The following is a 22,366-nucleotide window of genomic DNA, read 5'->3' as shown; positions in this document are numbered from 1 at the left end:
AGTCTTTCAAAGTTCTCACCATTGGGTCACATTTACATCACATTTTTGTGTGTGGATGATGTACAAAAATATGGAGCTTCCACCTGTGACCGACATGATTTCATTACCTCATGAGCAAAAGGAAAAAATTTCTCGCAACTATTGCTTAATCTTCGACCAGATATAAAATGTTCACTCTAATAGGATTGTAAGCACCAACAGCTTTTTTGGTCAGAGGTATCCCCTTCCACTGGGCTAGCATCAGGTGCATGCAACAGACTAGTGAAAAAATACCGCGATACCCAGGGGGCCCTTATTGGAAAGGTCTATATAGTGAATGCATTTCATTCACTAGACTGCTTTCAGAATAAAGTTGAATGGCGCAAAGGAACAAACACAGGAAGACATAGAGACAGAAAGAGCGCCACTGCTGTGTCTTCCTGTGTTTGTTCCTTTGCGCCATTCAACTTTATGATGAACCAACTAGCCCAACATCAAGTACTTCTGCTTTCAGAAGTAGGAGTGGAAGACTAAACGCTTGTACTGCTTGACAAGGTACCAACGAGTTGCTGATTGGCAATTTGGCAAGACGATGGCCAGTTATACACGAAAATTATAAACGGAGTGCTTGCACGTGTAAAATGTAGGCAAGCTAAGCAACCGCAGCTACCACGAGCTCCACTGATGATGTGCCACCAAATGAAAGGGTTGCACAGCACAGCAGGCCTGTGAGCTTAAAGCAATTGTGGTAGCATACCACTGCTGCTCGGCACGAAATTCACACAAGGCCCACCTGATTAAAGTGGTAAAGATGACATGAAGGCCGTGTAGCATTTATTGTCTGTTGGACCAGATGTACCTGCACCTTGATCTATGCAGTGAGCAGGAGCATTAAGCCCATGAAGTCTTCAGAGGAACACTTGTCCTGCACAAATAGCAAAACACAAAAATTATGACAGATGCACTGAGGAGAAAAATGCATATACGGCAGCACTTCCCTGAAAAATGCCTAACAAGCTGCTGCAACATTTCGGCCACACTGGAACTATGCTACTATAGCTGTTTGCAATACATTTTAGTACACTGAAAGAAAGTAGCAGTTCCAATTATGCAGCTGGTCCCTTGATTAGGAATTTTTTCGTCCTGAAAAAGAGTCCCATTTATGATTTGACTTGTGAGGTTTAACGTCCCAAAGTGACTCAGACTATGAGAGCAGCCGTAATGGAGGGCTCCGGTTAATTTTGACCACAAGGAGCCCATGTACTGTGAAACGTCAGTGGACAATATTTCACTGATATTGCACAGTACATGGACCTCTAGCATTTTGCCTGCATCGAAATGCGACCGCCGCAGGCGGGGTTGAACCCACATCTTTCAGGTCAGCAGCCGAACACCATAACCACTGAGTTACAAATGCACCAAAAAGAGGAGGCAGGTAAGCACTGGTGTGTCAAGGAGGCCCTTCACCACTGTAAATGTATAGACCTCCTGCATGTTTGCAAACAAACGAGGTGGCGCTGCAGTCGTTAGCGGGCTCGCAGTAGGCAAAAGGCCAAGGAGTGGCGCCGCGGAGAGGTGTTGAGTGCTGGTTTTCAAGGCTTGCAAGCACGTTTTCAGTTTCTGCGAATCACAACACTGGTTGATGCTTTCGGCTTAGTAATTTCTCGAAGTACACGCGCTCGCATTGGCCACGTGAGGCGTATTCAGAGAAATAATTCGCCACTGTGAATTGTATATACGGTTAGTAGTAAACAGAAAGTGTTTCTGCCGTTGATGTCTACGCTAGGCATTTAATAAAACAAGTTTTTGACACTCTGCACTTGCCGGAATGATTTACTTCGGAACAGTAGTGAGGGGAAGCTCTGGTGTTGTTTCGGTGGAGCAGACGTGCGCTCACCGTCTGTTGACACACCTGTTGTGCTGTGCGAAAAAAGGGGACAGCGTAGTGTCCCCGATCTCCTCTGCCTCGCTTAAGCACTGTTTTTAGTCGTAAAATCACGCACCAGCCAGGCCGACTTCTGCCTTTGTTAAACTGGTCGATTTGATGAAAATTTTTGATTTCTGGAATTATTTTCTTTCCTAGCCCTGGAGTCTTTTGTTTCGTGACAAAAATTATAGCAAAATATTCAGTAGAAATTAATAAATTACGCTTTTTAGATGTGTGGTCGTCGAAAATTGTGGGGTAGTTTCTTTGATTTATTAGAGGTTTTCTTTGATTTCAGTGCCGCATTTCTTCGACCAAAGCGAACTCGATGAGGCCATAAACGAGGGAATAAACCTAAGGCTAGTTTTCTGACTGTTCACATTTTCTGCGATTGGCATCACTCACACCTTTGCAATTTCGTAACGCATGAAAATAGAATGATTCTATTTGACGCAAACGATTCCCGAGACATTGAGGAATGTAATAAAATCTCTCGATTTTGTTTCCTACACGTGCAGTACTATGTTAGTTTTTTTTGTTGTAAGAAACACTTTCATATAACTATTCATACATAAGTACTGATCATCTAAAAAAGAACTAACAGCGTCATCATACAGAACAGGGCTTTGTGAACATGCTTGCATAAAAAAATTTGCACCCTTTCTATTATATTATTTAAGGCCTTGGGGTGACTTCACGAGGGTGTTAATTATAATTACCCAAGAATAGCACCAGGTATAGCTAAAAATAAAACGCATTACTGAAACTAGCGTAGCAATTTCATATTTGCACCAAATTTAGTTATATATCGCACGAAAACATTTTTCTTTGCCGCGTACGTCCCCTCTCAATCCCGTTACGTGTCTCTGTTAGTAGCCCGGCTGCGGCTGCTTCTTTCCAAACAAGCAGCGCGATCATGTAATACCTCATAAAACAGCTTATGACACATGCATGTCGCAATGAAAAAGCATGTGGGTTTTAGCACACTTAAGGCACGCTATTCTAAGCCCACCAATGTGACCGCGCAAGATTGACACAACTTACCAGACTTCTTTCTACACGAATCAAATAATTATGACGGTCATATTAAGAAACAGCTTCAAGTAAATATTAAATGCCATAACAAGTGCCATTAAAACATGCTGTGCTGTTAACAAAAGAACGCATTCCTTGAGGGCGAGTGAACCTGCCGGCGCTCCGTGCCCAGTGGCTCAAGGTGATAAATACGTGCGCTGCTTGCTACATATTTTCCTTGCGTAGTTATAAGCGTACTGTTCTGATGTTCAGATGAATGAACGCAGTAATTTGCATGCTATTAAGTACATTGAGAGGCAGTGCCAATCGACTCCCAGACTTCGCACTTTACTACTGCGGCCCATTCCCTGTTAGCCAGTTTTGTAATGCGGTATTTATCTGTGAGAAACCTATCGAGGCTATTTTAAATTTCCTTTTATGCTACTACGCGGATCCAACAGTGACGCAGCTGGTCAGTACATGCTGCTTCTGCAGTGCACAGGAATGATGCAGCCGCCAGTATCTGCGGCAGCTGCGGTAGACACTGGCAGGCGGAACCTGTTTCGCCTACCATGCAAAAGGCGCTGCTGACATCGGCGCCACCGCATCTTCGTGACGTCGCGGGGTGGAGGAGGTCTATACAATCGGGTAGGGGGTATTCAAATGTCATGGGTGCCATTTTGTTATCCAGCACTTAGCTTCAGCGGTGCAGACCAGATCTGGTGAGGATAAGCAGATTAGGCACGCGTGGCAGCCTTTAGGCATGCTCCGCAAGCAACTAATGATGGCCATTGTCATGTCAGCGAATACTCCTGTGTACAGATGAAGCAGAAAACCACAAATAATTAACTGCCTCAGGAACCTTTAACCTCACTTTCTTCAGAAAACCTTGTTTACAGCACGCCAAAGCTAAAAATGTTTGTTTTTCTTCAAATAATGCCTCAAGTTCCACAATTCTGCTTTGCCAAACAGTGATTCTGGTCATAAATAAAGGTAAATTTGTTTGATTCTTTACCTCCAGCAGTTATTGAATAAATCACGGCTAGAACTGTGACGCAGGGGAGGGTGCTAAGAATCTCTGGACCTAGCTGTTCGAGCCGTAGCTGGACTAGCTGTACTGTTTACGGAGCTATTAGGCATTACGTACCATAGCAGTCAGGAGGACTGGTGAACCATATGCATGCATTCTGCAGAGAATGTGGTGTGGTTTTCAATGGTGAACTTACCGCAATAATCAAGTGAACAAGTGAAAAGCAAGAGGTAGGGTAACTAGAGAATATAAAACCCCGAGAAGAAAAAGATATAAAGAAACAACACAGCATGAAGCTCTCAAACCTCACAGTGAACACAGAAGGAGCAGAACCATCAAACCTAGCCAATAATTCGAAGCTAAGCAGCAGAAGAAAATATATAAAGGCCAGGATTGAGCAAACAAAGTCATGGAGGAAACCTAAAAGCAGCAACAAGCAAAGAGAGTATGTGGGAGCGAAATATAAGCAGTAGGAGACAGATAGTAAGTAAGCTCCGATTTGTTGATGGTGCTGTTAAGTATCTACGAGAATGAATTGCAGTGTATGCTTGAGGACCTAAGCAGAGAAAGAATTGTGGGCATAAAGAAAACAAGCAGAAACCACAACTGAAGTGCAATAGTCTTTGAAAGGAACCAACAGCCTATGATGAGTAGAGGAATATTGGAAGTGGTAAGGGAGCTCTATGTAAGCCAAGTAGAGTTTGGAGAGCTACACCACGAGAAAAAAATTATCAGGAGGTACAGAATTGCCTGTAGTAAACTCGATGGGCATTTTTGTGTTCTGAAGCAGCCTCACGATGTTGCTCAAAAGAAAAGCCACACCTTGAAACTTGGATGCTAACAATGAGGCTTGAGATTAAATGCAGAAAGAATAGTAGGCCACATAGATGGAAATGTTAGTGGTAAGACTGGGCTATGATAACACTGATTTCAGAACAAGCCTGAATTGTCAATACTGTGGAAGATATTAAAAGAAGAAAATGGAGCTGTGCAGAGAGTGCAGAGAATGAATACGATGCAGAGAATGAATCACCAATGGTCTCTTAGGGCAACAAGATGAACTTCATGATGGATTTTAATGGCACAAGGGCATCTGCACCTCTGTCAAACCACATGTGTTGATATTTGAAAACATGCTGCTCTATTGCACTACTCCGCCAAAAGTTTAGACACGAACATCAAGGTCCATTATCACTCTGCTAGTAATTCATGCCACCTGTGCTTGCCGATCAATTTTCAATGACCTGGACCGCATTAATAGGAAGACTTGGGCAGCAAGCATTGCAGAGCTGTCAAATTTGAGTGCTACAAGAACAATTTGGCAGTAAATTTTCAGCACAAAAACAGTCTCTGAAAGAGGACACTGGTCTGCTTAACATAGAGTTGATGTTTGTATGTGCCCGCTGTACACTAAAAAATGTGCAAATCAACTATCCACACATGCAGCAAGAAAGCTTAGAAAAAGCAAAGAAATAGAAAATAGGCTTACTGTGGTTAGTTCACCATTCCAATCCACACCACATTCTCCCCCGTCTGGCAGACCTCTGTATGAGAATGTGTGCATATGCTTACTGTAGTGCACATTATTTAACTGTCCCAACAGGACAGAAGAGCTTGTGAATTAAAGGTGTAGATTGAATTAATGTAAATCACTTGGTCTATAAAATTTCTGCACATATAGCAGTTACTGAGTTGTGAGCTAAATGGTCAGTTTAAAACATAAAATAAACATGCTGCAATATATACAAAAAAATGCTTTGTAAAAAATATATACAAAAATGCTTTATGTGCTCTCTCTTATATGACATCAGTTAATCGCATCACAGTGTTGGTAGTACACAAAATGCATGTGCAGAACACATACATGCACCATTTTTGTTCTTATCTTACCATGGCCTGTTATGTGCTGGGCAAGAAACAAGTGGTGACAAATTTTGTGTTGCAGCCTTTCTTCTGGTAGAATTTGAATCATGTGAAGTGCAGCTGAAAGAAGTTGTTTCATACATAAGTATACTTCACACAACATAACAAAAAGTGCACAGCCCCATTCTGAGTAGTGGTTTAAACTAATAGTGGGCATTTTACTACTCTATTTAACATGTGATGCAAGTCAGTGATGCTGGAGGCATAAAACTATATATTGTGAGGTACCAAGAGCTAATGTGAGCAATCACACCTTTAAGAGATATTGTCCATATATATGCTCCTGAATGAACTAAAGTTATCAGTTTGAAAAATGCCATTAGCCAGAATAGGCCTTTTATGAACCAGTTGCAAATGTAAAGAATTTGGCTTTAAGATTACGCTGTGTATGCTGCAACGCCAAAACAGTTTCATACAAGCAATTTGCGACTACACATTACACATTAGTTTTATGGTGGGTTGATAGTGCCCAATTTTCACTCAAGGTAGTGAAAAATATTCGCTATAACACAGACCTCTGCTTGCTGAAAGCAACAAATAAATACCAAAATTTTAAGGAAGGAAAGAAGTTACAAAGTTAATAATGCGGGTTTTGAACTTCAGGCTAGTTATTTGAAAATATCAATCCCTGACCGGCAATGATTGAAGTTTCCACAAATAACATTTAAATTGTAATAGTAGAAATGCTCTTATTTGACGTTTGACTTTTCAAAAACCTGCTTTTTATGGCAGCTGTCAAGCAGCCCTGATAAAGAGAAACCGGTAATGACACACAACCAAGCCCTTGTAGGCAGAAAACTGCACATTTTCAACTATATCCTTGTGATTAGCTTTAAAATAAGTGTTAAACAATACAAATCCCTTGATTTCCTTCATGACTTATCACTGGTGCATACATACAAAGATAACCATGCAAGATGTGGTTATCTGCACCTTGTAAGGCAATCCTAGGGCTTACTCGAAAGGCAACTCGCCATAAAAGGAGTGCATGGTAGATCTTGACACTCACAACACTCACAAAGTGAACAAGGGAAGGGGAAAGCCTCAGGGTGCTTGGCAATGTTTCAACAAGAGGAACTGTCTTCATCTGGGTTCAACATACCCAGAGGAAACTTAGAATCTCTGAAGTAGAGGGTTGTCCACTCTTAATGCGGACACGCGAGCACGTGGCCATGCTTGCTCTTTGGAGGACCACTGCATCCAACATTGCCACACATCGAGGTGAAGTGACAGATGACATCATCATCATCAGCTTGACTAAGCCGCCCCCTACAGGGCAGAGGTCCCTCCCATGTCTCTCCAATTAACCCTGCCCTTTGCCCGCTGCGTCCACTGTATGCCTGCAAACTTCTTAATCTCATCCGCCCACCTAACCTTCTGCCGCCCCCTGGTATGCTTGCCTTCTCTTGGAATCCACTCCGTTACCCTTAAGGACCAATGGTTACATTGCCTTCATATTACATGCCCTGCCAAAGCCATTTCTTCCTCTTGATTTCAACTAGGATATCATTAACCCGCATTTGTTCCCTCGCCTACTCTGCCCGCTTCCTGTCTCTATGTTACACCTATCATTCTTCTTTCCATAGCTACCCATGTTGTCCTTAACCTGAGCTGAACCTGAAAGTTAGCCTCTACGTTTCTTGCCCGTAGAGGAGTACTAGCACTACACTCAGGTCCATCTTCCCCTGCACCATTTTGCAGCGATGAGTGGCTCTGTCACACGCAATGAACCTCTAAAGAGTGCGGCCACGCGCTCACATGTTTGCTAACATGCATATTCCAGCACTGGCGTAATTATTTAAAAAGGTCTCACACGTGGTCAGAGGTTTTCCCAGTACTTCATATTACTGATTTATCGTTTCTTTCGCCCTCCAGCCCAACCCATCATTTCATTCATCGTTATACTTTTACCTTATTCCCTGCACCTCCTACAATCACTTCTCAGGAACCCATGGCTTCCACACTCCTTCCCCCCCTCCTTCTGCCTTTTCTCTGAACCTGCACTCATTTCCCCTTTTCCTTTAAATTTTTTACAGGCAATTACCGTCAATGCTGCTTAAATGAGCTATGGTTTGAAGGTTTAACGTTCATACTTTGAGGAACTGAAAGGGACGAAGTTATTCTAGCTCCCTTTTCCCTGGCATTGGACTGACTGGTGGCTCAACTCGAAACCTTGATCAGTCCTCGATGCACTTCCATGTCAAAGTGCTAGGAAGTAACTCACAGCATCCAGCATGATGTGGCACTTGTTTGCCATCCATCCATCCCTTGGCACTTTGAGGTTCCTGAACACATTGAATACCAGTCAATATTTGCACTGTACATAAAGTTCCTCATGGTGTGGTGCATCTTGACAGAAAGCATGATAACTATGTGGGAGAGAAAAAGAAGTTTGCGAGAATAAGGTGGCCACAGTTGGCACAGGACAAGGTTAACAGGAGAGGTATGAAAGAGGCCTTTGTTCTGCAGCGGACATAGGCTGCTGCTGCTGATGATGCTGACAAACACTGTAGTTTTGGCCCAGGGCATGCCAAGTGAAAGGAGCCATGACTCAGTGGCTTGAAAATAATGTAAGAGGGTTTACTGAACAAAGAAGAGGAATTTATAGACTGAATGACCCTTATGTGTCTTAGGGGGTGCGTGCTCATGAAAGGTGATTGCAGCTGTGGACGCAGCTGTACACCGAAGTTTTGAGTCTATGTCGAAATAACACATGGGGTAACATAATCTCTGTATTGCTGCTGAAGGCAAAATCGTCAGCGAGTGGAGTTGCCTTGCTGTTCATTGTGGGTACCTACTGCTCAAAGTAAAGAAAACTGGGGTATGGGAGATACAGCATTTCACATTATGCTTTGATAAAATGCAGTGAGAATGAAACAGACTAGACTTGTCTATGATGTTTGCACTCCTTACTTTGCACCAGAGGCAAATAAATTTGTGAGCAGTTGACCTACTGCTTTCCACTCTGCTAGAAGAAATGTATCCAGGTCATAGAAGGTCTGCAAAGAGACGATTGATGCTGCATGTGCATTTCTCTGAACTGTCCTGAAATATGTAGAAATTACCAATTTTCACTGCCTGATTACATATTGTAATGTTTTCAAGGAATATGAGGTTGATGGACTGGGAAGAAAAAGCCAGGAATGGTAACTTTGGTACCTTGGCACCTGGACAAACAGCTGACCCACTGGGCGTCCCCAGGGGCTCTGTTGCCAGGCGTCCCTAGCAACAATATCCACTTGTCCAGATCCAAAGGAACCACGCGAATGATTACCGAAAGACTCGGTCTGTGCGCACGACGTCATGACCTTAAACTGGAAAAGGTATGCGCACGACGCGACCTGCTCAGCAGCGGTGGCGGCAGCGGCGGCTCGGCGACTACTCAAATCGGCGGCCGGACGTACTGTACTGCTCGGCGCGGCGTCGTGTGCTGCTGTTGGCATTGCAGTCTGTAAATAAAGCGATGTGCGGTGCCAATTCTTTTCCGCTTGTACGGCGGTATCCGAATTGCTGGCAGCGAGATTCGTTAACAGTTGCACTGAAGAGCACAACGCCGTGCTCGTGCCGTATTGCCCCGAATCAGAATTAACTGACATCCCTTCACTGTTAAAGAATGTTCGGCTCGGCCACCGCAACGCCGTGCTCGTGCCGTATTGCTCAGAATCAGAACTGACACCCCTTACAACAGTAATATACCCCGACCTTAATCGTCGTCGGGATGAATCGCACGCGGGACTCGACCTTAGGTTGGTGCTCCTTATCACGTTTAACAGCAGTCATAGACTGTACGACAGCAGCTTAGAACTGCTTTTCTAGCAGTGCTACATTCTCTGTTCGGCGAAGTGGCTGCCTGCCTGGAATCATAGAGCCGTGTGAAGTGCAACTTTAAGTTTTAAAGACTGTCACATAAGTTCTAGTAGTTCCCAATGAAAAAGCATAGCCAGGCAGGCGAGGAAACAGTGGTAAAGTAGAACTACAATTTTCCGGAAATTTATCAGAAGGAACAATAATAATTATTTCTTTCCATTAAGTAAAAGTGCAGTGTGTGGCATAATAAGTCCTAACCAAAACTCCTGTGACTGGCGGGTCCAAACTCAATTTGCATGTATCCGGCTTTCGTAAGTCCGCTGCTGCTGCGGCCGAATATGTTTGCAAAGGAAAATTGAACGTGCACAAGGTAACGTAGCACAAGGAAGCGGGCGAGCATCACGGCGCTGACCGCACCCGCGATCGATCAGTATATATCGCCAGCATGGGCAGCGGTAGCGGCGCACAACACCGCGCCGTACGGCCGCCGATTTGAGTAACGTGACTACGACGAGAAAGCAGTCTCCGCGTCCGTCTGTGAGCCATGTCATGTTTGGCGCCAGAGTGGGGGACACAGGGAGGGGGGGGGAGGGGGCTCGACAGCCGGCAGCTGAACCCGAACAGTCTTCGTCGAGGACGCGCCGCCACCGCCGCTGAGGGCGCTAAGGCCGCGTCGTGCGCATACCTTTTCCGGTTCAAGATCACGGCGCCGTGTGCACAGACCGAAAGGTTAAGTGTAAGGAGAAGATGCATGAACAGTAAACAGCTTTTCAACGTTGTTGCAGTGGGATAAATGGTTGCATGCCTCTAGACTATATCTGGTAACAAATTATCACAGGACCACCTCGTGCGCAGAATCATCTCAAAGCACATCCCACAAGCAGTACAAACATGGACAGTTTGTGCGGCACAAAAGTTTACGCTGATTTGACTAATGTTACTTCAGATATTGACGGAAAGCGCATGCACGTCGTACTGACATTATCGTGAACATAACATGCGACGATACGCAGGGTTACAATACAAACAAACACACTGCGCGGTTAAATAATGGGGAAAAAAACGCTTTCCAAATTTGAGAACAAAATGCTCACCTTGTCACAAGTTCGTCAAAACCCTCGAACTGCTACCCACAAACGCGCACACCGTCACCTCCTGCATGTTTGTAAACAAACGAGGTGGCGCTACAGTCGCTAGCGAGCTCGTGGTAGGCAAGAGGTCGGGGAGTGGCGTCGCGGATAGGTGTTGAGCGCGGGTTTTCAAGGCTTGTAGGCGCGTTTCCAGTTTCTGCGAATCATAGCAATGGTCGATGCTTCCTACTTAGTAATTTGTCGAAGTACACGAGCTCGCATTGTCCACGTGCGGCCTATAAAGAGAAATAGTTTGCCACTGTGTATTGTATATATGGTTAGCAGTAAACATGTAGAAAGCGTTCCTGCCGTTTATTTATGCGCTAGGCATTGAATAAAACAAGTTTTGACACTCTGCACTAGCCGGAATGATTTTACTTCGGGGCAGTAGTGAGGGGAAGTGCTGGCGTTGTTTCGTCGGAGCAGACATGCGCTCATCGTCTGCTGACATACGTACGTGTCGCGCTGCGCGAAAAGTGGGGACAGCGTCGTGTCCCCGATCTCCTGTCTCGCTTAGCGCTGTTTTTAGCCGCATGACCACGCACCAGCCGGGCCGACTTGTCCTCTTGTTAAGCTGGTCGATTTGGTGAAAATTTTTGATTTCTAGAATTGTTTTCTTTCCTTAGCCCTGAAGTCTAGTTTCGTGACGAAAAATTATAGCAAAATATTGAGTACAAATTTATAAATTACGTTTTTTAGAAGTGTGGTCGTCAAAAATTGTGAGGTAATTTCTTTGATTTCAGTGCCGCATTTCTTTGACCAAAGCGAAAGCGAAGATGCCATAAACGAGGGAATAAACTTTAAGGTTCGTTTTCTGACTTCTCACATTTTCTGCGACTGGATCACTCACCTTCGTAATTCGCATGAAAATCAAATGATTCCATTTGTCGCAAACTATTCCTGAGACGTTGAGGAGCGTAATAAATCTCTCTATTTTTTTCCCTACACGTGCAGTATTGTGTTAGTTATTTTTTGTAAGAAACGTTTTCATGTAACTATGCATGCATAAGTATACTGATCATATAGAAAAAGAACTAATCGCGTCATCATACAGAACAGGGCTTTATGTACATGCTGGCATAAAAAACTGTGCACTATCTACTCAATTATTTGAGACCTTGGGGGGACTTGACGACGGTGCTAATTATAATTACCCAGAACTGCACCAGGTATAGCTATAAATAAAAGGAATGACTGAAACTAGCGTAGGAATTTCATATTTGCACCAAGTTTAGTTACATATCGCATGCATGAATAACGAAAACACTTTTCATGCCGCGTCCCCTCTCAATCTCGCCACGTGTCTGTGAGTAGCACGCCTGCGGCTGCTTCTTTCCAAACAAGCTTCACGATCATGTATTACCTCATGAAACATGACACATGCATGATACAATGAAAAAGCATATGGCGTTTAGCACACTTAAGGTACGCTATTCTAAGTACACCAACGCGACCGCGCAAGATTGACACAACTTACCAGACTTCTTTCTACTCGAATGAAATAATTACGTCGTCATATCAAGAAACAGTTTCAAGTAAATATTAAATGTCACAAAACGCGCCATTAAAACATGGTGTGCTATTAACAAAAAAACGCATTCCTTGGGGGCGAGTGAACCTGTCGGCGCCCCGTGCACCCCAGCTCAAGGTGATAAGTACGTGTGCAGCTACATGTCTTTTTTTTTTTCCTTGAGCAGTTATCAGCCTACTATCCTGAAGTTCAGGTGAATAAACGCAGTAACTTGCATGGTATTAAGTGCATTGAGTGGCAGTGCCTATCGACTCCCAGACTTCGCGCTTTACTACCGTGGCTCAATGCCTGTTAGCCAGTTTCCGAATGCGGCATTTATGTGGCAGAAACCTATCGAGGCTAATTTAATATTTTTATGCTACTACGCGGATCCAGCAGTGACGCGCCAGCTGGTCAATATATGCTGCTTCTGCAGTGCACAGGCTTGAAGCAGCCGCCGGTAACTGCGGCAGCTGCGGTAGGCACGGGCATAATAATAATAATAATAATAATAATAATAATAATTGGTTTTTGGGGAAAGGAAATGGCGCAGTATCTGTCTCATATATCGTTGGACACCTGAACCGCGCCGTAAGGGAAGGGATAAGAGAGGGAGTGAAAGAAGAAAGTAAGAATGAGGTGCCGTAGTGTAGGGCTCCGGAATAATTTAGACCACCTGGGGATCTTTAACGTGCACTGACATCGCACAGCACACGGGCGCCTTAGCGTTTTTCCTCCATAAAAACGCAGCCGCCGTGGTCGGGTTCGAACCCGGGCGCGGGCAAGCGGAACCTGTTTTGCCTACCATGCGAAAGTCGCTGCTAACATCAGCGCCACCGCATCTTCGTGACGTCGCGGGGTGAAGGAGGTCCATACACCTCCTGCATGTTTGCAAACAAGCAAACAAACGAGGTGGAGCTGCAGTCGCTAGCGGGCTCGCGGTAGGCAAAATCCAGGGGGTGGCATAGCAGAGAGGTGTTAAGCGCGGGTTTTCAAGGCTTGTAAGCGCGTTTTCAGTTTCTGCGAATCACAGCAAAGGTTGATGCTTTCAACTTAGCAATTTCTCGAAGTACACGTGCTCGCGTTGGTCATGCGCGGCGTATTCAGAGAAATAGTTAGTGACCGTATATATATATATATCAGCAGATTGGACAGCCGTCGCCGTAGCTCAGTTGGTAAGAGCACCGGATGCGATATTCGGAGGTCGTGGGTTCGGATCCCACCGGCGGCATGGTTGTTTTTTCTGCTGCTTTATAAGCAATTTTCTTTAAGCAATTTATTAATCGAAGTATTATTATCCCACTCATAAGCATAACACATTAAAAAAAATAATAATAATAACGTTCCCCTGTGCACCTTGGTTTCGGTGACTGCTGGCCCCCTTCATAAATTGTCAAACGGGCCCCTCATTTCCTTTAACTTGTCTGCTTATATATATATATATATATATATATATATATATATATATATATATATATATATATATATATATATATATATATATGTGGTTATTAGTAAACAGAAAGCATTTGTGCCGTTCATTTCTACGCTAGGCATCAAATAAATTAACTTTTGACGCTCTGCACTTGCCGGAATAATTTTATTCGGGACAGTAGTGAGGGGAAGTGCTGGCGTTGTTTCGGCGGAACAGGCATTCGCTCACCGTCTGTTGACATACGTGTCGCGCTTTGCGAAAACTGGGGACAGCGTTGTGTCCGCGATGTCCTCTGTCTCGCTTAAGCGCTGTTTTTAGCCACATATTCACGCACCAGCCAGGCCGACTTCTCCAGCCTTGTTGGACTGCTAGATTTGGTGAAAATTTTTTGTTTCTGAAATTTTCTTTCTAGGCCTGGGATCTTCTCTTTCTTGACGAAAAATTATAGCGAAATATTCAGTAGAAATATATAAATTACGTTTTTTTAGATGTGTGGTCGTCGAAAATTATGAGGCAATTCTTTGAGAATGTCTTTGATTTCAGTGCCGCATTTCTTTGACCAAATCAAGCGAAAGCGAAGAGGCCGTAACGAGGGAATAATTAAGCTTTAAGATTCGTTTTCTGATCTTTCCCATTTTTTGCGATTGGCATCACTCCCACGTTCGTAATTTCATAACGCATGAAAACAAAACCATTCGATTTGTCGCAAACGATTTCTGAGACATTCCTGAGATCATCTAAAAAAAGAACTAATCGCGTCATCATACAGAACAGGGCTTTCTGAACATGCTGTCATAAAAAAAATTTGCTCACTTTCTACTCAAATATTTAAAACCTTGGGGTGCCTTGACGAATGTGTTAATTATTATTACCCGAGAACTGCACAAGGTATAGCTAAAATAAAATGCACTACTGAAACTAGCGTAGCGATATTATATTTACACCAAATTTAGTTACATATCGCATGCATGAATAACGAAAACACTTTTCTTTGCCGCTTCCCCTATCAATCTCGCCACATGTCTGTTAGTCTGTTAGTAGAACGCCTGCGGCTGTTTCTTCCCAGCAAGCTTCGCTATCATGTACTATCTCATGAAACATGACACATGCATGATGCTATGAAAAAGCATGTGGGTTTTAGCACACTTAAGGTACGCTGTTCAGAGCACGCCAAAATGACCGCGCAAGATTGACACAACTCAGCAGACTTCTTTCTACTCGCATCAAATAATTACGCCGGTCACATTAATAAAAGTTTCAAATAAACATTAAATGCCATAAAACGCGCCGTTAAAACATGCTGTGCAGTTAAGAAAAGAACGCATTCTTTGGGGCGAGTGAACCCAGCGGCGCCCACTGCACACCGGCTCAAGGTTGTTATTGTTGCCTCAAATACGATGACACATACCCACGGTGGGGGATTGGGCAGAGTTTGGTTAAGGTGGCTAGATTGGGAAGGTGTGAAGACCGCGGCGCTCCGTCGGCCGCGCGTGACCCCTCTTCGCACCGATGCCGCCAGGAGGAATGTGGCGCTCCTAGTATCGGGGCGGTAAGCTCAGCCGCGTCGGCCTTGCGCACCCCGTAGCAGTTAGTTCAGTTCGTTTCGTCGCCTGTATTGGAGTGTCTGTAGTAGCGTTTTCTCATCCTCTTGCGCGGTCAAGTGCAGAAGACTTGCGACAAGTTCTCTAACACAATGGCTGTTTGTGTAAAGCAAATCGAGCAAACCTGGATAGAAAGGGAAAACATATCTATTTTGCATTGTAATATCCGCAGCATACATAAAAACTTAGACCTTCTTCTTTCCTATTTATCACAATTCTCCTTTCATTATGACATTATTGCAATTACAGAAACATGGTTAAAGGAAAATGAAACCGCTGAAATACCCGGATATGCCATGATATCTTTACCAAGGTGCCGCCAATCACGCGGTGGGGGTGTATCGCTTTTCATAAAGAATAGTGTTGATTACCAGGTTGTAAAAGATAGCTCATGTAGTAAGCAGTCTGTCGAATCTCTTTTTGTACACCTCGGCTGTGGTCTTAACATTGGTGTGGTATACCGGCCTCCCAACGCAAGCGTAAAGGACTTTCTCTCGGATATGGAAACTATCTTCAACCCACTAATGACAACCAATACTCCACTTGTTATATGCGGTGATTTCAACATCGATCTTTTAAAAGATGGATGTTCCGAGTGCGACTACCTGCTTCTCATGCAGTCATTTAACCTTAAAAACGTTATTTCCTCACCTACTCGTATAACACAGACATCTGCATCCCTTATTGATCATATGTTCTGCAACAATGAAATGACTGTACGCGCTGGCGTTTGTGATATAGCTATTGCTGATCACTGTCCGACTTTCATGTGTTTACCACGCACTTACTTATATCCGCATTGCAAAACGTATTCTAGAGACAAAAGAACTCGAGTAAATTACGCCTGCGTTCGAAACTTCTTGCAGAGCATTGATTTTGTGAAATTGTACGACAGTGATGTGAATATAGAGTGTGAAAATTTTATCCGCTGCGTATCAAATGCCGTAATGAAATCCAAGCGCGAATGCACACGTCGTAACTACGAAGAAGCTGTGTGCCCGTGGATAACTGATCATATACTTGCGGTTCTAAAGAAAAAAGACTCCTTCTATCACAAATGGAAGCAAAACAAAACAAACAATTATTATCACGGTCAATTCAAGCTTTATAGGAATAAGTCTGTTACGATGATGAAGAGAGCGAAAAAAATGTATTACAGTAATTTAGTCACAAAACCTGGCCTTGACTCGAAACAAGTTTGGAAAATTGTTAAGGACGTCACAGGACTTGGACCGAAGAAACGCGTTACCCCTAACGACCCCTCCGTACAGGTAGTCAATGACTTTAATAGCTACTTCTCCAATGTTGGTGAATCTCTTGCAAACCAGCTCTCTTTTCAGTCCGCCTCTACTCCCCTGCCCAGAGTTGTCCACACCGATTTTAATCTAAATGCAGTCACTGTCGAGGAAATTACATCTGTAATAAGCGCACTGCCAATTAATAAAGCGGCTGGGCACGACAGTATTCAGACTGCAGTTTTAAAGCATAATATCGACATTCTGTCCAACCCACTATGCCATATATTTAACCATGCTATAGAGACTAGTTGCTACCCAAACATTCTAAAAATCGCGAAAGTTGTGCCTATTTATAAATCTGGAGACGAAAACAACCCAAGTAGTTATCGTCCAATATCTGTACTAAGCATTCTAAATACTCTTTTTGAGAAACTAATTGCCATTCAACTAAAAATATTCCTTAGTCAGTATAACATCATCTGTCACCAGCAGCACGGTTTCGTCTCAAACAGGTCGACCTCTACAGCCGTTCTAACGCTTTCCCAGTTGATAAATTCAGCTCTTAATAAAAACGAAATCGCAATTGGTATATTTTTAGACCTGAAGAAGGCGTTCGACACTGTATCACATCCAATATTACTGAGGAAACTAGCCGCCTATGAGATTGTTGATGACACACTGCAATTTTTCACCAGTTACTTATCAGGTCGACAACAGAAAGTGGTAATTAACAACCTTGAATCTACATATAGCTATATAAAATGCGGAGTACCCCAAGGATCTGTCCTGGGGCCTCTACTGTTTTCCATCTATATAAATGATCTTCCAGGTTCAGTCTCGCTTTCGCAGGTTCTCATGTATGCAGACGACACGGCCCTCATATTCACAGGTAAATCGGTTTCTGCGATGCAAGACGACATGAAGCAGGATTTAATGACTGTTTCCAACTGGTTCAGTAACAATAGATTAACATTGAACGTTGCGAAAACTAAATATGTCGTCTTCCATACAAGAAGAAGAAACGTTGATTTTAACCATATTAGGATTTCCTTGAACAATTGTATAATCGAATCAGTTCCTTCATTTAAATATCTTGGTGTTATCTTTGACAATAACCTTAACTGGAAGAATCAAGTGAACAGCGTTTGTAATAAAGCTGCGTTTGGTTGCTACGTCCTTATTAAGGCTAGACAATACTTTCCTCGCAACATATTACGAAGCTTGTACTTCTCATTCGTTCATTGTCATATGAGTTATTGCTGCGAATCATGGGGCCACACATACTCAACTTATCTCACACCTCTGCAACGGTTACAGAAGCGAGCACTAAGGATTATAACATATTCTCCATTGCATCATCCAAGTAACAATCTGTTTGAAGAAGTTCGAGTACTAAAGTTTTCCGCCCTACGCGACTACAAAATCTCCCTTCTAGTAAACTGCATGTTAACAACTAACTCTCCACTCCCGATGAGCTTATTCACTTTGCCTGTTCGCAACACAAGACATGCTGCCAATGGTAATTTTAATCTTCCGATCCATCACAACACATACGGTGAGAGATTAATTGAGTTCATTGGGACGAAAGTCTGGAATACATTGCCATTGGAAATAAAGCTTGCCAGAAATTTTAAACTATCTTCTAAATTATATTTCTTGCATAATCAAGTAATCATGTGATTTCCTTTTTGTGTTTCTGTGTTTCTTAAAATGCCGGTGTATACCTTCCTTGTACGTTTGCCAAAATGCCTTGTTTATGCATGCGATCGGACACTGGATGCTTTTGCTGTGTTAATTCGCTGTTTTCATTTTTTTTTCTCACTTTACATATTTATGTGGTTGCCTAAATGCCTAAATGACTTGATTTGTATTGGACCGGACACTAGCCAAGTAGGCTATCGGTCCAAATATTTTGTACAATTTGTTTTGAATTATGAAATAAAGGAAAAAAGAAAACTTAAAACTTAAAATGCCTTCGACAACAAAAAAGAAGACGCAGCGTTTGTGATTTGCGCCTGCGTGTGGCACGGGATACAGGAAAAAAAAAAGCTGTTCCATGCCCCTGCCTGCCAGGGAACGTTTGCCAAGTTTTCCCGAGCGATCCCAAGTGCCGACAAGGCCGTCAGTATCATTTTACAGTACCGTCACCATCCTTGAAAACGAACTTGTACATGCGTTCAGCCGAACGCGCTTGCATGTCGAAGCTGATGAAGAGGTATTCTACTGTCAATTAGAGATATGTGCCAAAAATTAGTCGTTTTGAGCATTCTGTTGTGTTGCAGCATTAGCTGTACGTTTTTATTGCCTCACAAGGATTGTTTTTTTTTCCTTAAGAGTATAAATCAGGAGGACAGTGAGAAGAAACGAAAAACACTGAAGCTTTAATTGTGTGTTGTAGATCAAATTCTGAAAAATTTTCTCCCTTGTAAATAAACGATTTCATGGCCAGATGTGCTGCTTCATTGCTAACATGAGCGCCAAGATGGCATACATGCTACATGTTCGCAAGCGGCAACAAAAACCGGTTTGCGCGTTGAGGCGCCTGGTTTGTGCTTTGGGGCGCGCGCGCGAGTTCGAACCCAACCACGGCGGCTGCGTTTTTATGGAGGAAAAACGCTAAGGCGCTCGTGTGCTGTGCGATGTCAGTGCACGTTAAAGATCCCCAGGTGGTCGAAATTATTCTGAAGCCCTCCACTACTGCACCTCCTTCTTCCTTTCGTCTTTCACTCTCTCCCTTATCCCTTCCCTCACGGCGCGGTTCAGGTGTCCAACGATATATGAGACAGATACTGCGCCATTTCCTTTCCTCAAAAACCAATTATTATTATTATTTAAATTATTCCGAAACCTTCCGCTGCGGCATTAACAGCATCTCTCCCATCCTGGGCAGCGTTTCGAAATGTACACGCACAAAATGCGCTTCAGTTCAGCTATGCAATGCAAACTCGGCTTGTGAAGCAGCATATTTCATAGGAATAAGGATGCGAGTGGACGAAACACTATTTTATGATAAAGATCCATTCTTCGACACTAGCAGAAAACGCGCGATAAGCAAAACGGGCTCATATTCACTTCAGTGGTTGAATTTAGCTTACGCGATGTGCTCATTTTGGCTGCGCGCCTTACCGCGCCTCTGCCGTCAGCGCCACCGCACGGCATCGGCACGCTGCGGGGCCACGTTTCCCCGGCCGGTTTTCACACCTTTCCAATCGAGCCACCTTAGTTTGGTGTAGAGCCAAACAGGAAGAAACTCATCCAGGTTTATCGTAAGCGGCTCATAAATATAGAGGAATCTGAGAGAAAAAGAAAAGCACGAATTTTGAGAGTGCTTCAGGAAATCGGAATGAAAATAGGGGAAACCAAGCGGTGTGAGTAGAATAACTCAATTTATTGAATTAATCAGAAAGAAAATAATTTTGAGAGGAAAGTAAAGGCATCGAGAAGTCAACACAAAAATCTCCTGGTTTCAATGATATACTTGTGAAGAAGCTGACACACCTGCTTAATGGCATGCCCTTTGACGGCGCTGCAACGAAGGAAAGGAGGATGGGAAGAGTAAACGGCAGCCCTAATTGAGCGAGAGGATTTTGCAAAAACTGCAGAATTCTTTGCTGTGCAAACCGTCGGCAGTAGAGGATGAAATGATCTATCGTTTCAACGCCCCCGCATGACGAAAGGCTCAAGGTGATCAATACGTTTGCCGCTACATATGCGATTTTTTTTTCTTTGCGCTTTTATTAGCGTACTATGCTGATGTTAAGGTGAATGGACGCAGTAACTTGCATGCTATTAAGTACATTGAGTGGCAGTGCCGATTGACTCCCAGACTTCGCGTTTTACTACCGCGGCCCATTCCCCTGTTAGCCAGTTTCCTGATGCGGTATTTAGCTGCGAGAAACCTATCGGGGCTATTTTAAATTTCTTTTTATGCTACTACGCGGATCCAACAGTGACGCAGCTGGTCAACACATGCTGCTTCTGCAGTGCGCAGGCATGATGCAGCCGCCGGTAGCTGCGGCACCTGCGATATGCACGGGCAGGCGGAACCTGTTTTGCCTACCATGCGAAAGTCGCTGCTAACATCAGCGCCACCGCATCTTCGTGACGTCGCGGGGTGAAGGAGGTCAACAAGCACGCCATTTACAGAGAAGCACAGCAAACTCATCGCGCCATTCGCGTATTTGCGGCCATGCTCGCGTCGTTGACGTCGCTAAGGCGCGCAACGTTATGTTTTTAAGCAAAGTTATGTATTCAATTTTAAGGTAGCTTTTTTAGCTTACAACCTCAATGGTTTGATACATTGAAATTTTTCTTTTCGTTGCATGAACGTTGTTGTCATCACGGCTGCAGCTTAGCCATAGCAAAGTCGAAGCGCTGGCCAAGCCCACAGTCGGAACGCAGTAGACGATGATGATGCTCATGACAAAGAAAAACAGGTCAACCGAGCGCCCTCAACGGCTAAAAAGTTCACGAAAGTTGGCGCACGCAGTCCTATAGGGCCCCGCTAGGGTCCCTAGAAATTCTAGGCACACTAACCCCGCCAGCCCCGCCGCGGTGGCTCAGTGGTTAGGGCGCTCGACTACTGATCCGGGGTTCCCGAGTTCGAACCCGACCGCGGCGGCTGCGTTTTTATGGAGGAAAAACGCTAAGGCGCCCGTGTGCTGTGCGATGTCAGTGCACGTTAAAGATCCCCAGGTGGTCGAAATTATTCCGGAGCCCTCCACTACGGCACCTCTCTCTTCCTTTCTTCTTTCACTCCCTCCTTTACCCTTCCCATACGGCGCGGTTGAAGTGTCCAACGATATATGAGACATACTACGTCATTTCCTTTCCCCCGAAAACCAATTAAATTAAACCCCGCCAAATGTGCAGGTCTGTAGTTCAGTAGGTCTAGTAGGTGTTTGTCATGATCATCATCATCGTCTGCTTTTCACAAATGGTTTCTCTCCTCTCACTGTCTCCCTGTGCATTAGTCCTGTCTTATTATTTGAAAACCTAGTAATGAACGATGCAGATATGACATTTCTTCAAATCCTAGCGGTGAATATTCTGTTTACGCTCATGCATGCGTGAGACTTTCTGGCATCTTTGCTAAGACAACGGACGAATGAATACTCAAAACGTAGGCAAATGACAAAACTATTACATCCTTGAGGTAAAATCCATCTTGCTCAACAGGTTAATTCTAGCGCCACGCCGCCCGTAGCTGCCCTTCCCTAGCGGGAAAAGGTATAAACTAGAAGGTGCGCGCTAGAGCAGTGCCGAGTGTGTAGGTCTCTAGTTCAGTAGGTATTGGGCAGAAAAACCCCTGACGCTTCAGGTATGTTCTTCAGGAGGCGGGGGATGGAGGACGGGAACACCTGGTCCATTTCTGTTCTATTCAGCGGTAGAGATTATGAAAGCGGCCTGGGCGGAGGTGATGACCACTGGCGAGCGGAACTGCTACCCCAAGGCCGGCTTCGTCGACACAGTGTCTGATGTCGATCCTGATTCTCCGGGAGATGACCAACCCGGCAGCGATTTGTGGCAGCGCGTCCTCGACTCCAACATAGCGAGTTCATGACATTGGTTGGACAGACAGACAGACAGACAGACAGACAGACAGACAGACAGACAGACAGACAGACAGACAGACAGACAGACAGAAAAACGTTTTTGAGCAAGTGAGTTTTAGACCCAGCTGGGTCCCTGGGCCACTGCCCGGTCCCGCGCTGCATCAAGTAGATCATGCCGGGACATGACGTCGGCAGCCCGAGTCACCGCAGCAAGCTGCGA

General features: G+C 44.2%; 1 long non-coding RNA gene across 3 annotated transcripts in view; it reads right to left on the bottom strand.

The window, feature by feature from the left end:
- Positions 1-10,859, bottom strand: part of LOC144113090 (uncharacterized) — a 39,338-nt gene extending 28,479 nt beyond the window's left edge. For all 3 annotated transcript variants that reach the window (XR_013310608.1, XR_013310607.1, XR_013310609.1), the window contains exons 1-5: positions 10,772-10,859; positions 8,095-8,155; positions 5,838-5,930; positions 5,437-5,491; positions 773-904 (exon numbers count right to left, since the gene is read on the bottom strand). This is a non-coding gene — a long non-coding RNA (uncharacterized LOC144113090). The remainder of the gene's footprint in view (positions 1-772; positions 905-5,436; positions 5,492-5,837; positions 5,931-8,094; positions 8,156-10,771) is intronic.
- Between the last annotated feature and the right edge of the window lie 11,507 nt (positions 10,860-22,366).

The sequence above is a fragment of the Amblyomma americanum genome, chromosome 1 (genome assembly GCF_052857255.1).
Source record: "Amblyomma americanum isolate KBUSLIRL-KWMA chromosome 1, ASM5285725v1, whole genome shotgun sequence".
Lineage (NCBI taxonomy): Eukaryota > Metazoa > Arthropoda > Arachnida > Ixodida > Ixodidae > Amblyomma > Amblyomma americanum.
The sequence above is the reverse complement of the archived record's forward strand: the minus strand, read 5'-3'. Positions and strand labels throughout refer to the sequence as shown.